Consider the following 8,550-nt stretch of genomic DNA (forward strand, 5'->3'; position numbering starts at 1 on the left):
AGATAATGCCACATACAGCGCTCTGTAGATAATGCCACACACAGCGCTCTGTAGATAATGCCACACCCTTCCCTCTGTAGATAATGCCACACACAGGGCTCTGTAGATAATGCCACACACAGGGCTCTGTAGATAATGCCACATACAGCGCTCTGTAGATAATGCCACACACAGCGCTCTGTAGATAATGCCACACCCTTCCCTCTGTAGATAATGCCACACACAGGGCTCTGTAGATAATGCCACACCCTTCCCTCTGTAGATAATGCCACACACAGGGCTCTGTAGATAATGCCACACACAGTGCTCTGTAGATAATGCCACACACAGGGCTCTGTAGATAATGCCACACACAGGGCTCTGTAGATAATGCCACACCCTTCCCTCTGTAGATAATGCCACACACAGGGCTCTGTAGATAATGCCACACACAGGGCTCTGTAGATAATGCCACATACAGCGCTCTGTAGATAATGCCACACACAGCGCTCTGTAGATAATGCCACACACAGCGCTCTGTAGATAATGCCACACACAGGGCTCTGTAGATAATGCCACACACAGCGCTCTGTAGATAATGCCACACCCTTCCCTCTGTAGATAATGCCACACACAGCGCTCTGTAGATAATGCCACACACAGCGCTCTGTAGATAATGCCACACCCCGCCCTCTGTAGATAATGCCACACACAGCGCTCTGTAGATAATGCCACACCCTTCCCTCTGTAGATAATGCCACACACAGCGCTCTGTAGATAATGCCACACACAGGGCTCTGTAGATAATGCCACACACAGTGCTCTGTAGATAATGCCACACACAGGGCTCTGTAGATAATGCCACACACAGCGCTCTGTAGATAATGCCACACCCTGCCCTCTGTAGATAATGCCACACACAGCGCTCTGTAGATAATGCCACACACAGCGCTCTGTAGATAATGCCACACCCTTCCCTCTGTAGATAATGCCACACACAGCGCTCTGTAGATAATGCCACACACAGGGCTCTGTAGATAATGCCACACACAGGGCTCTGTAGATAATGCCACACACAGCGCTCTGTAGATAATGCCACATACAGCGCTCTGTAGATAATGCCACACACAGCGCTCTGTAGATAATGCCACACACAGCGCTCTGTAGATAATGCCACACCCTTCCCTCTGTAGATAATGCCACACCCTTCCCTCTGTAGATAATGCCACACACAGCGCTCTGTAGATAATGCCACACACAGGGCTCTGTAGATAATGCCACACACAGGGCTCTGTAGATAATGCCACACACAGCGCTCTGTAGATAATGCCACATACAGCGCTCTGTAGATAATGCCACACACAGCGCTCTGTAGATAATGGCACACACAGCGCTCTGTAGATAATGCCACACCCTTCCCTCTGTAGATAATGCCACACACAGGGCTCTGTAGATAATGCCACACCCTTCCCTCTGTAGATAATGCCACACACAGCGCTCTGTAGATAATGCCACACACAGCGCTCTGTAGATAATGCCACACACAGGGCTCTGTAGATAATGCCACACACAGCGCTCTGTAGATAATGCCACACACAGCGCTCTGTAGATAATGCCACACACAGCGCTCTGTAGATAATGCCACATACAGCGCTCTGTAGATAATGCCACACACAGCGCTCTGTAGATAATGCCACACACAGGGCTCTGTAGATAATGCCACACACAGCGCTCTGTAGATAATGCCACATACAGCGCTCTGTAGATAATGCCACACAGCGCTCTGTAGATAATGCCACACCCCGCCCTCTGTAGATAATGCCACACACAGCGCTATGTAGATAATGCCACACACAGCGCTCTGTAGATAATGCCACACACAGGGCTCTGTAGATAATGCCACACACAGCGCTTTGTAGATAATGCCACACACAGGGCTCTGTAGATAATGCCACACACAGCGCTCTGTAGATAATGCCACACCCCGCCCTCTGTAGATAATGCCACACACAGCGCTCTGTAGATAATGCCACACACAGCGCTCTGTAGATAATGCCACACACAGCGCTCTGTAGATAATGCCACATACAGCGCTCTGTAGATAATGCCACACACAGCGCTCTGTAGATAATGCCACACCCTGCCCTCTGTAGATAATGCCACACACAGCGCTCTGTAGATAATGCCACACACAGATAATGCCACACACATTATCTGTAGATAATGCCACACACAGCGCTCTGTAGATAATGCCACACCCCGCCCTCTGTAGATAATGCCACACACAGCGCTCTGTAGATAATGCCACACACAGCGCTCTGTAGATAATGCCACACACAGCGCTCTGTAGATAATGCCACACACAGCGCTCTGTAGATAATGCCACATACAGCGCTCTGTAGATAATGCCACACACAGCGCTCTGTAGATAATGCCACACCCTGCCCTCTGTAGATAATGCCACACACAGTGCTCTGTAGATAATGCCACACCCCGCCCTCTGTAGATAATGCCACACACAGCGCTCTGTAGATAATGCCACACACAGCGCTCTGTAGATAATGCCACACACAGCGCTCTGTAGATAATGCCACACACAGGGCTCTGTAGATAATGCCACACACAGCGCTCTGTAGATAATGCCACACCCCGCCCTCTGTAGATAATGCCACACACAGCGCTCTGTAGATAATGCCACACACAGCGCTCTGTAGATAATGGCACACACAGCGCTCTGTAGATAATGCCACACACAGGGCTCTGTAGATAATGCCACACACAGGGCTCTGTAGATAATGCCACACACAGCGCTCTGTAGATAATGCCACACCCCGCCCTCTGTAGATAATGCCACACACAGCGCTCTGTAGATAATGCCACACACAGCGCTCTGTAGATAATGGCACACACAGCGCTCTGTAGATAATGCCACATACAGCGCTCTGTAGATAATGCCACACACAGCGCTCTGTAGATAATGCCACACCCCGCCCTCTGTAGATAATGCCACACACAGCGCTCTGTAGATAATGCCACACACAGCGCTCTGTAGATAATGGCACACACAGCGCTCTGTAGATAATGCCACATACAGCGCTCTGTAGATAATGCCACACACAGCGCTCTGTAGATAATGCCACATACAGCGCTCTGTAGATAATGCCACACACAGCGCTCTGTAGATAATGCCACACACAGCGCTCTGTAGATAATGCCACACACAGCGCTCTGTAGATAATGCCACACACAGCGCTCTGTAGATAATGCCACACACAGCGCTCTGTAGATAATGCCACACCCTTCCCTCTGTAGATAATGCCACACCCTGCCCTTTGTAGATAATGCCACACACAGCGCTCTGTAGATAATGCCACACCCTGCCCTCTGTAGATAATGCCACACACAGCGCTCTGTAGATAATGCCACACACAGCGCTCTGTAGATAATGCCACACACAGCGCTCTGTAGATAATGCCACACACAGTGCTCTGTAGATAATGCCACACACCGCGCTCTGTAGATAATGCCACACACAGCGCTCTGTAGATAATGCCACACCCTGCCCTCTGTAGATAATGCCACACCCCCTGTAGGTAATGCCACACAGAGCCCCTTGTAGGTAGTGCCACACAGACCCCCATGTAGGTAATGCCACGCACATCCCACCTGAAGGTAATGCCATACAGCCCCCCTGTAGCTAGTGGCACACAGAAGTCAGGGACTTCTCCTGGAGCGAAATCACCGGCCGCAACGCTGGGGATTCCGCTTCCGAACTCCCTGATGTCACTGTCCATATATGGACACTGAAGTAAGGGACTTCTCCTGGAGTGGATGTATGTGACAGTACAGTGAGATCACGCTGTGCTGAGTAAAAATGGACATGAATGGAGAGAAGTGTATGACGCTGACTGGTCACTGATTGGTCAGCGTCATACAGACCTCTTTACTACGCTCACTTGGTCAAAAGTTAAAAAACGCCCAGTTGGGCATTAAGAAACTAATTTGCATAAATCTAAAATTGCTCATAACTTGTTAAAAAATGATTGTTTTTCAAAATAAAACCACTGTTGTCTACATTACAGCGCCGATCAGATTACGTAGGAGATAGGGCACTTATAATCTGGTGACAGAGCCTCTTTAACTGTTGTCCAATCAACTGTGCCTCAGAAACCACGTGGTGTTCTTAACTGTGCTTCGGACACCACGTCCTTCCCGATTATATATAAGATTTGGTGGTAAATTTTGGTCGATATGTTTTATTTTTATTTATAAAAAGAATCTGAAATATAAAGAAAATTAAAAAAATTATAATTTTCTTAAATTTGAAATCCTCTGCTTCTAAAATGAATAGCGATACCACGCAAATTAGGCTAAATTCACACTTGCGTTGTATAATCGGTTATTCTGATCCGTTTTTTATATTAAAATAACTGATGAAAGAGCATTGTGGCTTGGCAGCCTAGAGATATGGCCGCTTGATCTTTGAGCTCCAGCACTACAATAGCAACTAACCTAGCACGGCTCTTCAGACTTAGCTGTTTGGACCCAAATAAGTATTACTCTACTTACGGATGATGACTAGAGGCAAGAGAAGCCCGAAGCAACAGGGCAAATTGGAGTTCTACTTTGAAAATGACCGAGATGATGATGGAGGGGACTCCACCGCTACATCTCGCTCGCACGTCTTTAACCCGGGGAATCCTCCATCCCCATCCTCACCATCATCCTGCTCCTCTTCGGGAGGTACGACACCCTCTGAACGGTCAAGAGATAATCGACCCGAACAGGTTCCAGGCTCCAGTTACAGCCCTCTCATTGAAACAACGGCAACGAGTTTCGGCGCCAAACTGGCCACGCAGCAGGCGCCATCTTCTCCATCAGTGAGCCCTGTCCAGCAAAAACTCAGACTCCAGAATTCATCTCCTCCGAGGGTGGAGGTAAGCAATAATTTTCCTGACCCTTCTGACTTACCAACAGCTTTTGTGGATATACCTACCAATGATCAACCTGCATCAGGCACCCTGCTGAAAGAAATTCTTATGGCGTTCAGTGTCTCCATGCACAGGGAGATTACGTCTCTACTTCTTCCCATTCAATCCACGTTGCAAAACTTGGGAAATAGAAAACAACCTGTGGAGTGCAAATTGGGAGATTTTGCGGATTCACACAATCATTTAGTTGACAGACATGACGACCTAACGGCAGAGATGGATAGCCTTCGGGAAAAAGTCACCGATCTGGAAGATCGTTCCAGACGGAACAATGTGAAATTTCGTGGCATTTCGGAGGGCATTCATCCTAAGGACCTTACTCAACACCTACAAGGCCTCATAATGGCTTTATTACTGACAAGTTCTACAACGGATATAATCGACAGGGCGCACAGAATACCTCGTCCCAGTCATCTCCCTGATACTGTACCCAGGGATGTTCTCGCCCGCATTCATTATTATCACATTAAGGAAGCATTGATGATCTCAGCAAGGAAATAAGACGAATTGCCTTCGCCTTACCAACGTGTTAAACTTTTTGCAGATCTATCCCAATCCACACTTCGCCATCGTGAACATCTGCCACCCATTACTACTGCACTTCAAGAAAATCAAATTGCATACCGCTGGGGCTTTCCAGTAAAGCTTCTTATACGCTGTAATGATTCTTTACATGTTATTTTGTCTTTGGAGGAGGGGAAGAAACTCCTCCACATGTGGAAGCTCACGATTCCTGAGCCTATAGCAGATAGACCATCTCTCCCGAGACGGGTAGACAAAGATTGGCAAGAGGTGACCCCGAAGAGTAGGAATAATCGTTGAAGAACTGACATGTCGAGCAGTAAGTGCCTGAGAGGGCTCGGCCGTGTTTCTGGGTAACAACCCTGTGTGACTGTCCCACTATATTGTTCCAGCTTATACAGCTGTATACCTGTTTACTGAGTTTATTTGATTTCTGTCCACATATCCTGTATATTTTCAATGTTTTATTTGCTATGTCTCTTTTGATGCTCATCTCGGTACATCCTCCTAGTGTATTTTTGGGAGGCTATGTGATTTTGTTATGATTATACTCCTATTCTCAAGGGAAATATATTACTGTAGACATACATTCTGGAGACAGCTCTATATCTCATTGCCATTTGGGTATGCCCATTTTAACTAACGCATTTTCTATACTTCAACATGGTTATTAAATTTGCCTCCTTAAATGTTAAAGGACTGAATAGCCCATACAAAAGATCATTCATGTGGAAAGAAGCGCTCTCTTTGAAACGTGACATATTCTGTGCTCAAGAGACGCACATAATTGAGAAAGATGCCCATAGAATTAAACATCCTCTATTCTGTACGATTATTCTCTCTCACCATACCAAAAAGCAAAGGGGGGTACTTATTGCTGTTAAAAATACGGTGGCTTTCAAGCCAGTCTCATCTTAATTGACTCTAACGGCAGGTATGTTATTCAGATTTGGGAACTTAACCCGTTAGTGACCGCCAATACGCCTTTTAACGGCGGCCACAAACGGGCTTTATTCTGATACACACGCCTTTTCACGGCACTGCATCAGAATAAAATTGTGGCGCCGTGAAAGGAGATAGCTGCCTGCTCTCAGCTACCGGAGGTAGCTGAGGGCTTGGAGCACACTCTGGGGACCGTTGTTTGCGGTCCCCAAACCGGCGATCGCCGGTATTCAACGAATACCGGCGACCGCCGTTACAATTAGTGCAGCGGTGGAAAATCAACATTTTTATCTCCTCTCACCATGAATGTTTGGTGAGAGGAGATAAAAAACTAACCTGAAGGGCCTCCGATGCCCGCGATCGTGCCCCCCTTCTCTTCTCCTCCCGCAGCTGCCGGGAAGAGAAAAAAAATGGCGCCCGCGCATGCGCACACAATCTAATTAAGATTGCGGCGCCGTGCAGAGTGATAGCTCCCTGCCCTCAGCTACCAGAGGTAGCTGAGGGCTTGGAGCACAGTCTGGGGACCGTTGTTTGCGGTCCCCAAACCGGCGATCGCCAGTATTCAACGAATACCGGCGATCGTCGTTACAATTAATGCAGCATTGTAAATCTAACTTTTTATCTCCTCTCATCATGAATGTTTGGTGAGAGGAGATAAAAAACTACTTGTTAGGACCCCGATCGTGCCCCCCCTCCCCCTCCCCCCAACCGCCGGGAAAAAAAATAAAAATGGCGCACGCATGCGCTGTCAGTTGAAAGGCAGCTATTCTACCTGTAAATGGAAACTGATCAGGGACCGTTATAATTGGTCCCTGATCAGATGGTCACTGTGATATACCTATCACAGTGACCATAGTCCCATATTTTCAAAATACAGCACAAGATTTGTGCTCTTTCCCTCCCTCCTCTCACTGTAGTTGATCTGTGAGAGGAGAGAGAGAAATACTATACAAATCTTGTGCTGTATTATACTGTAAAATACACCACATACTTACTCGCCAGTGTTCCGATATTATCCGAATATTGTCCGTAATTTACCCCAGATTACCCGTAATCACCCCAGATTACCCGTAATTACCCCAGATTACCCGTAATTACCCCAGATTACCCGTAATTAACCCAGATTACCCGTAATTACCCCAGATTACCAGTAATCACCCCAGATTACACGTAATCACCCCCGTTTTTTTGTTTGTCTTCTAAAAAAAAAAAAAAAAAAAAAATTATTAGTGTGGTGAACATGAACCGCAGGAGCTGCAGAATGTTCTCTGCAAAGCAGGCATACGCCATGCTATGCTCTAGCGGTTCCGGCAGTGATACGGACACTGCGTCAGAAGCAGAACTTGGCTCAGAAAGCGACACAAGTTCTGCTTCTGCCACTGGACCCCCCAGCCCTATGGTGGTAGACGCAGCGGTCAGCGGTGAAGCGTCAGGGGACGGGCCTAGTACTGCAGTCCCTTCCGCAATTTGGGATCCTGCAATTGCTTTCTCCCCCCAAGTTTTGCCATTTACAGCGACTCCAGGCATCAACGCAGATGTCTCAAATTTTAGTCCCTATAATTTTTTTCATTTGTTTATAGGCGATCAGGTCCTGGAACTAATCGTCCAGCAGACGAATTTATACGCCAGGCAATTTGGCACCCAAAATCCCAGGTCTTGCTATGCCAGAGGATGGATCCCCACAACAGTTTCTGAAATATGACAATACACAAATCCCCCCAAGAAGTGACCCAGCCTATGATCGCCTCAACAAACTGAGACCCCTAATCTCCCTCCTAAGTGACTCATTTTTCAATTTATACACCCCAGGCCAAAAACTAGCGGTAGATGAGTCCCTTATGTCCTTCAAGGGCCGTCTATCGTTTCGACAATACATCCCCTCCAAAAGAGCCCGATACGGAGTGAAACTCTATAAGGTGTGCGAGAGCACAATGGGCTACACCTGTGGCTTTTTCATTTATGAGGGCAGGGACCGCCACCTTAATCCCCCAGGATGCCCAGAGGATATTGGCATTAGTGGGAAAATTGTCTGGGAACTCATGGTTCCATTCCTACAAAAAGGGTACCATGTGTACACCGACAATTACTACACCAGTGTCCCCCTGTATAAGTCCCT

This window comes from Rhinoderma darwinii, chromosome 2 (genome assembly GCF_050947455.1).
Source record: "Rhinoderma darwinii isolate aRhiDar2 chromosome 2, aRhiDar2.hap1, whole genome shotgun sequence".
Classification (NCBI taxonomy): domain Eukaryota; kingdom Metazoa; phylum Chordata; class Amphibia; order Anura; family Rhinodermatidae; genus Rhinoderma; species Rhinoderma darwinii.